The sequence below is a fragment of the Salarias fasciatus genome, chromosome 7, assembly GCF_902148845.1.
Source record: "Salarias fasciatus chromosome 7, fSalaFa1.1, whole genome shotgun sequence".
Lineage (NCBI taxonomy): Eukaryota > Metazoa > Chordata > Actinopteri > Blenniiformes > Blenniidae > Salarias > Salarias fasciatus.
This window is the reverse complement of record NC_043751.1, coordinates 10,178,309-10,190,914: the sequence shown is the minus strand read 5'-3', so window position 1 is coordinate 10,190,914 and position 12,606 is coordinate 10,178,309. Positions and strand designations below refer to the sequence as shown.

Genomic DNA, 12,606 nt, shown 5'->3' with positions numbered 1-12,606 from the left:
AGCAGACGGACGGGGAGGCAGGGGTGAAGTGAAAGATGGAAACTGGCACCTAAATGGATAAACGGAGGGAGGAAGAAGCGCGCCACCCCCCCACTTCCCCGCCGACAGTTAGAATGGAACAACCGCGGCTCTGGGAACAGAGGCAGACGAGCCCGAAAGCCGTCAGAGTCTCTTAACTCTGCGCTCGGCTGTGCGTGCAGCCTCCCCGCCTGGCGCCGCCGTGCCGCCGAGGCCGGAGCGGGATCCTTCCTTCACACTCGGCTGGGCGGCGGACACACATCACGCCGCGTCAACGCCACTCGCACAGCATTAGATCAGCTCCCCGCCGAATCACAGGCACACTTTCAGCGAAGCCAGAGTGAGGCTGTGAGCCGAGGGTTACCGGGGGTCACTCTAAAATCCCCGTGCGAGCTGGGAGTCAATCCTCTGGGCCCTAATGCTTCATGACACCTTCTGCTTTACCTCTTAATACCACTACTCCCATTAGGGAACTTTTCCTACCTCTGCCGGCTCCATTATGACACATTATGTGTCAATAAGAGTGAGGCACTCAGCACAATTTACTCTGTAAGTGCAATTTTACGATTTCCAAGTATCAACGCCCACCGTCACAGCAGTGGGCGAGGATGAGAGGGCGTGTTACCCTGGCAACCATACGAATCAAACAGACAGTCGGACACTGGGAGCGGCGTTTTGTTCCCGTTCGCCGCCGGAGCTCGCTGCCAAAATGGATCCCGACACAAAAACACACTTTACCGGTTCACAAATAGCCATCAAGCGGGCGCTGACCTTTGCCCTGCGGCGAGCACAAAAGGAAGCAGGCGTCGCGAAAGAGACCGAAGGAGGAGAGGAAGGTGGGAAAAGCTTGAGCGCTCCGGTTGGATCTCGCGAGCTGAGATAGCGTGTCGGCGAGAGCCGTTATTAATAAACTCACACGCTGGCAGTATCGCAGATGATGATATTCAGGCCAGGGATGCTTGCCAGGCATGGCAACAGACCCACATCTGTGTGTATTCGCATCCCGGGGGAGGGGAAACGTCTTTGAGAGGAACAAGAGCGTTTGATTGTGTAAAGCCGGAAGTTCACAGTGTTTTGGAAAGTGATCATGCTGCGGGAAATATGATGTTACAAGGCAGAATGGAAAAAAAAAACAGACAAATGGATTAAAAATCTCTCAGGAATGTTTCCAACTTACCAGAGAAACCCAGATCCCCTCTCTCTTCTTCTGTGGTGGCGAGCTGATGGCTTTTTCCTCTACAGCTTCCTCCAATCTGGTGAAACGAAAATGCAAGAGAATAACAGCTATTAGTATAAATTGTTCAGATTTCTCAGCTCCCTCATTTCGAAGGCAAACCGAGCTAACCGCAGAAGGAGGATGGAGCCTCTCCTAACAAGGTTTCTGGGGAGACGTTCTGCACAGCTCTGCACATTTCCTGACATTCAGTACATCAGCTTGACTTCACAATAGGCTCAGTGCTCCATGTTTGGTTTTATTACAGCATTCCTAAAAACCCTCCTCATACTGGAAGTCTCCTCGCTCTGTCACAATCTCACCAGGACGTTCCACAGAAAATAGGAAACTCTGCTTTTTTTTAAATTTTACATTTATAATCATCTGAGCGAATGTTGACGCTTTGGAGACGCACTTAAAACACTCCCAGCTGTGACAAGTTCTGAAGGTGGAGGGTAAGCAAACAACCAAGCTGTGTAAACCGGAGTGTGAACATGAATTTTCAGAGGCAACAGTGTGTAATCCGAGCTGAAAGACAGAAAGGCCCGTGGCTGAGAGCTGGAGGAGAGACACGTCTCCCCTCGTCTCCCCTCTTGTCTCGTCTCATCTCCTTGATCTCCCCTCCTCCACTTGTGCACCTTCATTCTCTACATTCCTTCTGTTCCCCTTTTTCCTCCGTCTTCCTCCATGCCGGTGTCGCTCATCCCCTGTCCTCCTTCTCCCTCCTCTCATGCCTCTTCTTTCTAACGCGCCATAACCAATCCCCTTTTCTTCCTCCATGTCTTCTCTTTCATGTCCTCGCCCACCTTCTCCCGTGTCATAAGACTTTCCACCCCGAAGGCCGGGACTTCACATGGAGCGCCGTAACGCGCAGAAAATGACGGCGCACTTCAAAGACCGACATAAAGATGTTTTGACACATTTAAATTAAAACACATTTTATAAAAGTCATAATTTCTCCGTAACCCCCTGCTCGTCTACATGAGAGACTGTCCGCGGTGATTTCTCATATTTGAGCCTTGAACGTGGGCTGAAACACCAGGATGGCTTCCCCTCACATGCCCTTTTCTCTTTACACTCAACCTGCCTAATTGTTCCATTACCATGTCCTTTTTCATTTCACATCCCCAGTTTTCTTTCCTCCACTACTCTTATTATGAGTTTCAGCCTGCAGGTCCAGAGTCCCAGGGGAGAGACGTACAGAGCTTTGAAAGTGGATTTTATCACTTGTCCACTTAAAACTATTTCATTTATTTCTATGATGATTTGGAGACAATATTCCCTTAATGACAGAAACCTCTCAGAGTGTATTTTGTTAATGGTGGAGGCTTATTAATATTCTGGGAGTCATTTAGTGCAGCTTTTTATGTTTTAAATATCAAAATAGACTTGATCTAGTTGAAAAGTAGAATATCTCAATAGGTCACATTTAAGACAATCTTAAACAAATGGCTTCTGCTCTGAAACTTTATAGATCAAATGAACAAATACTCTGTTTTCATATTTGTCCCCTCTCTCCATTCACATCTCTCCCAATACTGTCACGCCTTTATCTTCATCTGTATCCAGTCCTCATCCTTTATCTGACTCGGTTCATTTCATGGCTTTTAGCCTGAAGTCGATAGAAAAACTGTTGTACATGAAATGACGTGACATGATTCATGTTCAAGGAAAACATGAACTTCACGTTGGGGTCACAGGTCAGAAAACTTCTCTGTTTTTCCGAAGCCGTCCCTTCAGTTTCACTCCCCGTCACAAATAACCTTTACACAGGGTATTTATTTCCTCCTCTGTCTCCGCTCTGCCCTGTCATCCTCCGTTTTATGCCTCGGACTCTCCCCTCTTTTTTCCCCTTAAACAGTGTCACAGCGAGCGCGGACACACCTAAAGGGATCGATGGGCAAAATGATTGAAGAAGCCAATCCAATTTACTTCAAGCGAAGGCTTATCGACTGCAGTCTGCTGCTCTAAATAAGAGTCTGGATGCCCCATTGACAGAGGCAGCGTTTCCACTCGGTTAAACACCGACACTGCTCTCCACACCACCTCAGCCCTACATACACATTATCTCTATTTCACACTAATAACAATTCTGGTTTCTTCAGCTGTTTTTACCTTTCATTGAAAACATCAGACCTCGGCGCTGCTGTGTTCGGTACGGTTGTCTGAAAATATGAGGTTATTTCTCATTCTACCCTCCCAAATCCTACATTATTTACATCTGGCTTTTGTAATGCTCACAGATTTCAGAAGCCTCGCTGCCTGCTGTGGTCAAAACACGACTTCATACGGAATTTTACAGCAGGAAACTCAGATCTTCCCACGTCTGTGCATGTAAAAAAGTGTTTCTGACACAGATTTAAGAACAACACTGGCATATGCGATACTCTTTTTTACAGCAGCGGCTCCACACATTGAGTCGGGGCCTCTCGTGGGGATCTCCACAAATCAAAATGTTCAGAGTTTATCGAAATCAAAGTTGTGCTAGTCAAACACAGTTTTTGTATGACGGAGCACTTGACCTCGCTGGAATGTTTTGACACATTAGAAACAGGTGAGAGGGTCTACAGCCTTTTGATTAAAGTCAAAGAAAAACCGTTTCAGATCAACACATTACAGGTCTGCGGACTGCTCACAGCTGAGCTGCTGTCTGAGCCGATGACGTTCCTGCTCCTCTCCATTTGATCGTAGTCAATCAGCTGTTTGTAGCTCAGACTCACAAATAAAACACTGGAAACGAGGTGACCTTTCCACATCCTGTCTGAATGAGCCGAAGCCTGATTCCATCAAAAGCGGCCCCCCCACCGCGACACCGAGCCAGCGAGGTCGGACCAACCCGCTTCTGCCCTCAGCCGCCGCCGCCGAGCTGGTGAAGAGAGCGAGGACAGGGGGCCCGCACTGAAAATACAGACAGCATGCCAACAATGGTGCAACAACAAAAACATCAAAACACCTCAAAGCTCGAGATGCAAAGCACCCTGGGTACCACAGGGAGCACTCTCGTGCCATGTGCACTGTCACACTAAATAGACAGCTGTCGCCTGTAATGAATGAACAACACACACCACGCGTCAATTACAGAAGCAACGAGCAGGAAAAGAAAGCAAATGTAGATTCTGAAACCATCGCAGTTCTGTCCTGCATTTTGTTGATTTTCAGCTCATTCTTCCCAGTTTAAAGTGTTGTTGCTTAACAATTTGGACTTTACTTACCGTTGAGCGAACACACCCTGCCAATCATTGAAAAACAGGCAGTACAGATAAGCTGGCAACCACAACGGAACATTTTGTGACCGAGGACTCAGTTTTGTCACTCAATAGCATAGACCTGAAACGAAAGTGAGCACTGAACTCATACGCAGAAAAAAGTCTCAATCCAAATGTATATTTTTGCAATATGTTTGCATACAAAGCAACAGCTTGCTCCCAACACTTCCACTGCAGCTCCATATGGCGAGGGTGAGATACTGTTGTTTATAAGACAAAAAAGACGCAAAAACAATTGCAAACTCCACACTTTGGGATTCAGCTCTATGCCTGAAGGTTTCTGGGATTTAGATGTCTTGTGTTGAACATACCTTTGAGGATAATGTTTGTTTAACGTTTGTCAAGTCGAGCAAAATATGACAAAAGATGCAGAGAAAAGTGAAATGTCAACAGGCCGACCAGCGCTGCTCACCGCAGAGAATGCCAAGGAGCGCTCTTAATGAGAGTCTTGTTGAATTATTCTCTAAGCCTGTGTTACATTGGTGTGTGTGTGTGTGTGTGTGTTGTTTGTGTGTGCACGTGTCCTCGGACAAGGGAAGGGGGCTCAGCACCATTGCAGCAGCCTGTGGGTGTAATTTTAGAGTCTCGCCTTAATGAGAGGAAGAGTGTGGCTGTAGATGATACCGCTCTCCCGATGAAGCATCATTACCGCCCAAGAGGGGAGAAATAATTAGAGTCGGAACATACTCTTTCTTCCCCTGTGATGAATTTGCATTAGGGGGACATGGCTGCTGGAGACGGAGATATTCTGCTCATTTTGCCGTTACAATAAAGACACGCTGCGATTGTGTCGAGTAAACAGCTGCATAAAGACAATTCGCTGATCTACAAGTGCTGGAAAACTGTAAACTAACCAAGGAAATGTTCATAATGTTATCTGACTGTCTGAGGAAAATAGGCTCTTATGGTGCTGCCTAAACATCCATGCAAAAGAAAGTTTCCTATCAGGTCTATTTGAACTGTGAAAGTGTCAATAATTACCAAAAAATGAATGGATTAGCCATTTCAGTGATCATGTTGGAACTGATCTGGTTGTGTAAATAAACAATATTTGGTTTGGTGTTAAAACCAAAAGAACTGAAGGCTTCCAACAAGATGATTCTCAATTTATTATTCCAAACACACAGCAAGTAGATTAAACATTTTATCTAACTTTTAAATGTCTGATGCAGCAAACAACAAACAGCCTTTTTTTTGACAATTGAAAAACAACTCCAATCAAATATTTTCTCCCTTGTTCATTGATCCAAAACCTTCAAATATTCAGCTTAAAGAGACATAAAATGAAAAGGAAACGGAACTTATAGATCTGCTTCATCAAATACGTGCTATGTTTCCATTCATCCTGCTCTCTTCTCTACACGCTGCTTTGAAGCAGTGAAATCTTCAGGTGGTTTCATCCATTCAGGACAAACTAAAGACCAAGCTGACTTAACGTCACCTGCAGACCTTGGAGAGCGCTGAAAAGCTCCACTTTCTATGTACGAGACAAAAAGCAGCTACATCACCTTTATCTGTGTTGGTGTCAGTGAGGATGAATCTCTGTTTGTGCGCCCGCTGCATGGGAGCACAGTTCAGCTGTCATATTCCCGGTGGCTGTGTATTCCTGGATGTGTCCGCCGTGACTGAATGACAGTCGAGAGAGAAGAGCGACGTCCCCCGACCCCAAACAGACACACACACACACACACACACACACACACACACACACACACACGCACACACCCATCGCCCCTCCTCCCACGGCCCTCCCTCCCTCCCTCCCTCCCTCCCTCCCTCCCCGCTCTCCCTCTCACAGTGGGATTAAAACAACCTTTTGTCTCCCCACAATAGGGGTTAAACATTTCCTGGTATCACATGAACTGCTACTAGAATCCACAAAGTTACACCAGGTGTTTGTTTTTTTGGGTGGTTTTTTTTTTCCACATTCGTGCAAGAGTATTAATTATTCAGAAAGTTATTTGTTTGGCATCAGGATCGGCTGTCATCGACATGAGAGGATGACAGAGCAAAACATCCGGCTGCGAGAAATTTGGCAGAGCATAAAAGCGAAACTGACAGCATAATTGCAAGTTAAATCAAAAGGCAGCCAGTGTACACTGAAATGACTGTCAGCTGCGCCGATTGTGCCGGAGTCAGTGCACGTTCAATGGAGGGTGGAGGTGGAGCAGAGGCACTACATGTATGGGGATGAAAAGGGAAAAGCCTTAAGGCACATCCGAAGGACTTCCTTTCCCATACAGTCAGTGCTCACCTACACTCCACAGATGTCCCGCTGCAATCTAATCTAGTTGACTCGCTGAGGGGAAGCGTAGTTATTGCCTGTGTTATTGGGTCCCGCTCTAAAAGAATAGACGTGGAAAGTCTTTTGACGTCCGTTAGCTATGGTTGCAGGGGACGACAATGGTCTGAAAGAGTCACTTTTCTGTGGGCCCAGCCTTAAATAACACTCCTGAGCAGGGAAAATGTAACATTATCTGCATCAAAGCCTATTGTCCATCAAACTGAACAATGACCTGGACTCAATTATTCAACAAGCGCACTTTCACACTCCTCATGCCAGTCATGTAAAGTTCATTTACTGCTCAACTGTGTGCATGGAAAGTTTATTCTCAGTCTCCTACTGGGTCACTTTGTGGAAGAAAACAACAAATGAGCATTTTAAACATTTATTCACAACTACCTGCACAAGATTGCAATTCTAACAAGAAAATTGCACCATATAATACAGAACAATGCTCATATGTAATCTATTACTTTCAAATCATATTAAGCAACTGATGAAAAACTAAGAAATGGGAAAAGATTCAAGGGTTTTGTTACAAATTGAGTTTTTTTCCACCCATTGCCGAATGCTACTGGTTAACAAATCGTAGGACAAATGAAAAGTGAATCAAAATTCAGTTTGATCAGATCAGATCAGGCTCCTGTTTTCACCCCAGATGATTAGAACTGTTGCACTTCGCCACATGGGAAGAAAATGATTTGGTCAAAATGTGAACATACAATGCTCCAGAGGCAACACTTGTTCACTCTTCTCAGACTTTTTTGCTTCTGTTAGACATAAAAAGTGGATATGACACACCGAGCTGTGTACATTTCAACTTGAAACCTAGGTGAATTAGTGCTGCATCTAAAGTCAACACTCACTTGTTTGTATTGGTTTTACAAATAGTCACTTAATACATCTGCAACATGAACTCCATCTGCTCCACCGGGACGTGATTACTGGCTTCACAACATGGTCACTGCTGCAGGTATACAGTATATATACCCACCCTCAGCCTGCGGACTCTCAGAGCTCCACTGGTGGCCAAAATATCCCAAGTGTCGATGCTGCAGTTTCAGCTTAATTCACTAATGAACAGCCTCCGCTGTTAAATATGTAAACGTAACTCAGCATGATGAAGCTTCCTCAGCGTCCAACGTCGAGCATGAGCAGCCGTCATTTCAAAAAAATGTATCATAAATAAGAGCATTCACCGCAGCAGACGCCTTTCAGGGAAATGATGGATAGTGGCGAGATGTATGGATTATTGTATGAAATGAGTGAAAGGGCCATATTTCACAGGGCGATGGGGGTGATTGACCAAGTCTAATGGGCATTATTTCTGCACACTGACTCTGTAGAGCGGAGACACTGGGCGATCCCTGCCGGCCCATTGCTCGCCGAGACACACACTGAGATAGGAGCGGCGCCCTCCCTGCTCTTTGTCACCACACCAATAGAAGAACGATATTTCAATGGCAACTGCATATTTCAATGGAAACTTTTAACAGGAGCAAAGTTCATGCTGCAGTCTAGACTGGCCCCTCCGAACAAGATCTGCAAACCGCGGGTGTGCGTGTGTGTATGCGTGTGTGTGTGAGCCTTTGTAGATCTGTGGGTGTTCGTGGCCAGGACTCCGTTTGAGGTTTCCTTTTCAGAGAAGTGAATGGGAGTGAAATATGATTGGCTGTGGGAGATAATGAGGGGTTGGGTTCACAAGGCTATCAAGGCAGGAGTTGGGGACACTTGTAAAGCACTTCAGTATCACCAGAGACATTGAAAAGACAAGTATGGATGATTTAGGCTTTAAAGGTTTGCTCCTAATGCATTTGCTTCCAGTAATTGTCAATGCCTGTTTGAGTTTTGAAAGCCATATTGTTGTCTTACTTATTTTCAGGCCATATTGAGTAAATAAATCGTGTGACTGTGCCTCTTTATTAAGTAATAAAGCATGAAAAAGCCATGATTGGACGGGACAGCACTGTCCTCTGGCTATCATTGTGCTTTCTCCTCAGCCGTGTCTCTATCAATTTTAGTCTTGTTAACTCTGGCTGAACTTATTGCGCCTCCGTAACGGCGAGATTCGGCGTCCCGGGTATCGCGTGGCGGGAGCGGCATGATAACAGGTATCTGGTTAACCATCAAATGCGCTGAAGGAATTTCACCCGTGAAAACGGTTCTTGCATGGAGCGGCGTTGATGACACCAGAGCCGGCGTCGGCTCAGGGGACAATGAGGAAGACAAAGCAGCCGGGGTCTTAAGGGAATTTACATGAATTACAGCAAGACGCCCATAGGGACGGCCACGACCTCTCCTCGGCTTTTTTTTTTTTTTTTGGAAACCAAACAAGACCCTTGATCCCGCCCATCGACACACAACTGCACACTGACAAACACACACAGACACACACACATACAAAGACACACTAGCAGAGGAGAATGGTGTGAGCGGTTTCCATGGCGCCATGGGGCTCGGTGACAGGGCTGGAGTGTTAACATGCTCGCGGACAACAGAGAGGATGATGGAGGGAAAAAGAAGAGGACAGAGGGAGAGTGAGAGAGGCAGAGGGAGCGCAGTAAAAAAAACAAAAGCAAGTGTAGAATAGGAGAGATTTACCACACACAGGCAGCAGACCGTCCCAAAGGTTAAGGACCTGTAGTGCGGCGCATCGTATTTCTTCTTTACTCAAAGAACCTTACTGAGACAATTCAGTATACACTTCAACTTAACAGGAGCCAGAGCAGCACCAGTACCCGTTTTCCACTACATTCTCACTGTTTACAGCATCAGTTTTAGTCCCGTGACCTACAGCATTCTGGGATTAGTCTGTTTTTTTTTTTTTTTTTGTCAATTTGGGCCTTATGTTTGCAGTTTTGATCATGGTTCATGTTCAAAAATCTCTCGATAAGCATATGGGACTTCTTCTTCTTATCTTATTACCTGAACTATGATATTTCTTATTTGGGGAGCATCTATCTGTGCAAGAGCAGAATTAGAGACATTAAGTTATTCCTTAGTTATATTAAGTACAACAAATTGTAAAGCTCAGACGGACTTGCCCACGCTTTTCATCGCTTTTTTGCTACTATTCTTCATGCAAATTGCGACGTTAACCACTATATCAATCATAACACTCCTCTCGCCAAGGCCGCTGCTGAAATCTTGGAAAGTGGCGACGTTCCTGAAAATAGATCCAATGAGGCAACAAACTGCTCAAATTAGAAAATAATGCAGGATGTGAACATGAACGCTGCAGTATAAAAACTTCAATCTGCCAGTCACAGAGGGCTGGAGACGATCTCAGCTACAGAGGAAGACAAACCCTGGACAAACCCAGATTTATCACACCAATTTTATCAGTTTTTACTGCTTAAGGCTAAACTACAACCACAGTTCTATAAATACCAGCTCAGATTTCTCTTTCAGGATACATGAGAGTAAGTTAAAAAGGAATCCCTCTCCCTTTGGCTCCTGTTCGCCCACCATGCACCAGCCTGTGACTCTGAGCGGCTCGCCAACAATAGCCATACAGTATACAGCAATATGGCGAGCATTCATGTGGTAATGAAGGAGGAGAGGAAGCACTGCAGCCTGGTTTAGACACAGTGTGCACGGGGCTTTCCTCCAGAGCTGCAGAGAGCACCAGCTGAGGACGAGAGGGGAGGTGGAAGACTTCCAAGAGGTGTCTGCACCGTGGGGGGGGGAAGGTCCACTGAACAGGTCTCCTCCTCTATATGCTCCATACTGTCACCCATAAGAAGATCATCCTCGGCCCAGTAAGCAGTGAGCATCCGCGGGTGTCAATATACACAAACCACTTCCCCACCACATACACACACACACACACAGGACTATTCTCCCTCACAGTTTGTGCATGTGCGCTGATCCCTGCGTCCATATGCGTCCACAGAAGGCGCAGGCATGTGCGCGCCTGCTTCGCTCCCCCACCAGGACCAATTTCCATCCACCGTCTGTGTGAGAGCGCGCGATCGATGCTGCATGGGGCGGCATCCAGACTGTTCATTACTGCTGGCAAGGCTGCGGCCATAAGCACAAACACCCTGCCCTGTCGATGCAGCCCGATGCAGAATGGACGGGCGACGGGCGGGTAACAACGTGCTCAGGCATCAACCGCTTACTTTACAAGCAGCCGCGGACCCGACTTTAAGGCTCGGCTGTCAGTGTTGACCCACGTTTCATTAGTTTTCATTAGTTTATTAGCCAACCACAACAACAGCTGAGGGAGCTCGCCATCTCCAGAAGACATCTTTGAAGTGCGTGTTCGTGGCAGCAGGAGGGGAATGAGATTTTCCTTCATCCCTCCTTCTCCTCTTCTTCATCCTCACCCACGCTGCGTCCACAACTCTGATACCACCTGTCTCTGTGAGCCAACACCAACATACAGCGTGGGGGATGTAAATAAATTAAAACGCAGTACTTTGCATTAAGCTTTATGTTGTATTTTTGATAGATATACTGCACACTAACAACAGAATGAATAAAAGAGCAAGATGAGTTTCCTTCCTGAGCCCAAATCAACCACAACATGATTGCTTAAAGGTATGGGGTTAAAAATATCAGAACATTTTAAGGAAACGTGTTCAACATGTCCTGAATGTGTTCATCTTTTAAACATCATCTGAGGAGAACTCCTGCTAAAGTCTGAAAGCATCTTTCTCCGCATTCAGTTCAAGGCCACATTTCAGAGGTTTTTATCACATTTCTATATTTTCTGAGCTGCGGACACACTTGTTCATGACCTGGACATTTGCTACAGAGTCAGGAGGTTTCAACATGTTGAAAAGGCTGCTTGGCATTGAATTGCAGAAATATAAAAGGTCTCCCATTAAAAAAAAGCCTTCATGTCAACACTGCAATTCATACTGTTTGACATTAATAAACATGTACAGTCTGCAAGGACAATGGGAAAACTGAATAAAAACAAGATAAAGCAAAAAAAAAAAAAAAAAAAAAAACAAGAGTTAAAGGTACAGTGCAACACGAATAATAGTTGCTTAGCTGAAAGGCAGCAGTAACTGGAAAAGTCTTCAGCCTAATGCTTAAAGAACTCAGACTTGTTCATTCAATTTAAAGAATTATTTTCGCCTTCTCAAAAGTTCTCTTATCACGTACATTTCAAAATTGTTTTTACAGTACTAAGAGCATCAACTATGTGCCAAAATTGTGCATGTCTACGCATGAAAATCAATATTGGAAAAAAAAACCTCATGACATACTGTGGAGACATGTTAAAACATGTAGACCAGTGTGAGTGTGTATCCGTCTTTTCAAACAAGCAGCCTTTCTCACTTCGGTATGGTAACCTGCGGTGAATGGGCAAAGAAAAGTATCAAAGACTTCGCCTTCTGCATGCAGCATAAAAGCCTTAAAAACAACTACCCACCTGCGCTGGGAATAAACAGATGGCAAACCCACCACCCTGGACCACCTGCATTTCAGCAAAAACCTTCATGTTCAGCCTCCTCTTTTTTTATAAGCACAGAGAGGGATATTAAATGCTTTTCAGAGTTCAAAAACAGACATTCTGAGGTTCGGAGTACCGACTCCTGCTCCAACATCAAACCCGTATTGCAATAAAAAAAAAAAAAAAAAAGCATATGCACATGATGAAGGTGAGACCGAGGTGTAAATTTAATTGTTGGGTGGGAGTGTTGGGAAATTTATTCCAAGGTAGTTTGATGGAAAACTTGCTTGTGAGCCCAATGTTGTAAAGGTCCTTCATTATGATCCTTGCAAAGCAGACTGAACCCATCAGGAGCTGGATGTGCCTCGGTTATAACCATTACTAAGTGGGTAAAACATCAACACACATTAACACA

General features: G+C 45.2%; 1 protein-coding gene across 6 annotated transcripts in view; it reads right to left on the bottom strand.

The window, feature by feature from the left end:
- LOC115391595 (neuronal cell adhesion molecule-like) overlaps nt 1-12,606 on the bottom strand; it is a 69,829-nt gene that overhangs the window by 38,565 nt on the left and 18,658 nt on the right. For 3 of the 6 annotated variants that reach the window (XM_030095867.1, XM_030095868.1, XM_030095870.1), the window contains exons 1-2: nt 6,006-6,133; nt 1,196-1,271 (exon numbers count right to left, since the gene is read on the bottom strand). The gene's annotated coding sequence lies outside the window, so the exon portion shown is untranslated. Of the gene's footprint in view, nt 1-1,195; nt 1,272-6,005; nt 6,134-12,606 lie in introns of those variants that run through there. The other 3 variants (XM_030095871.1, XM_030095872.1, XM_030095866.1) reach the window with 2 other exon arrangements.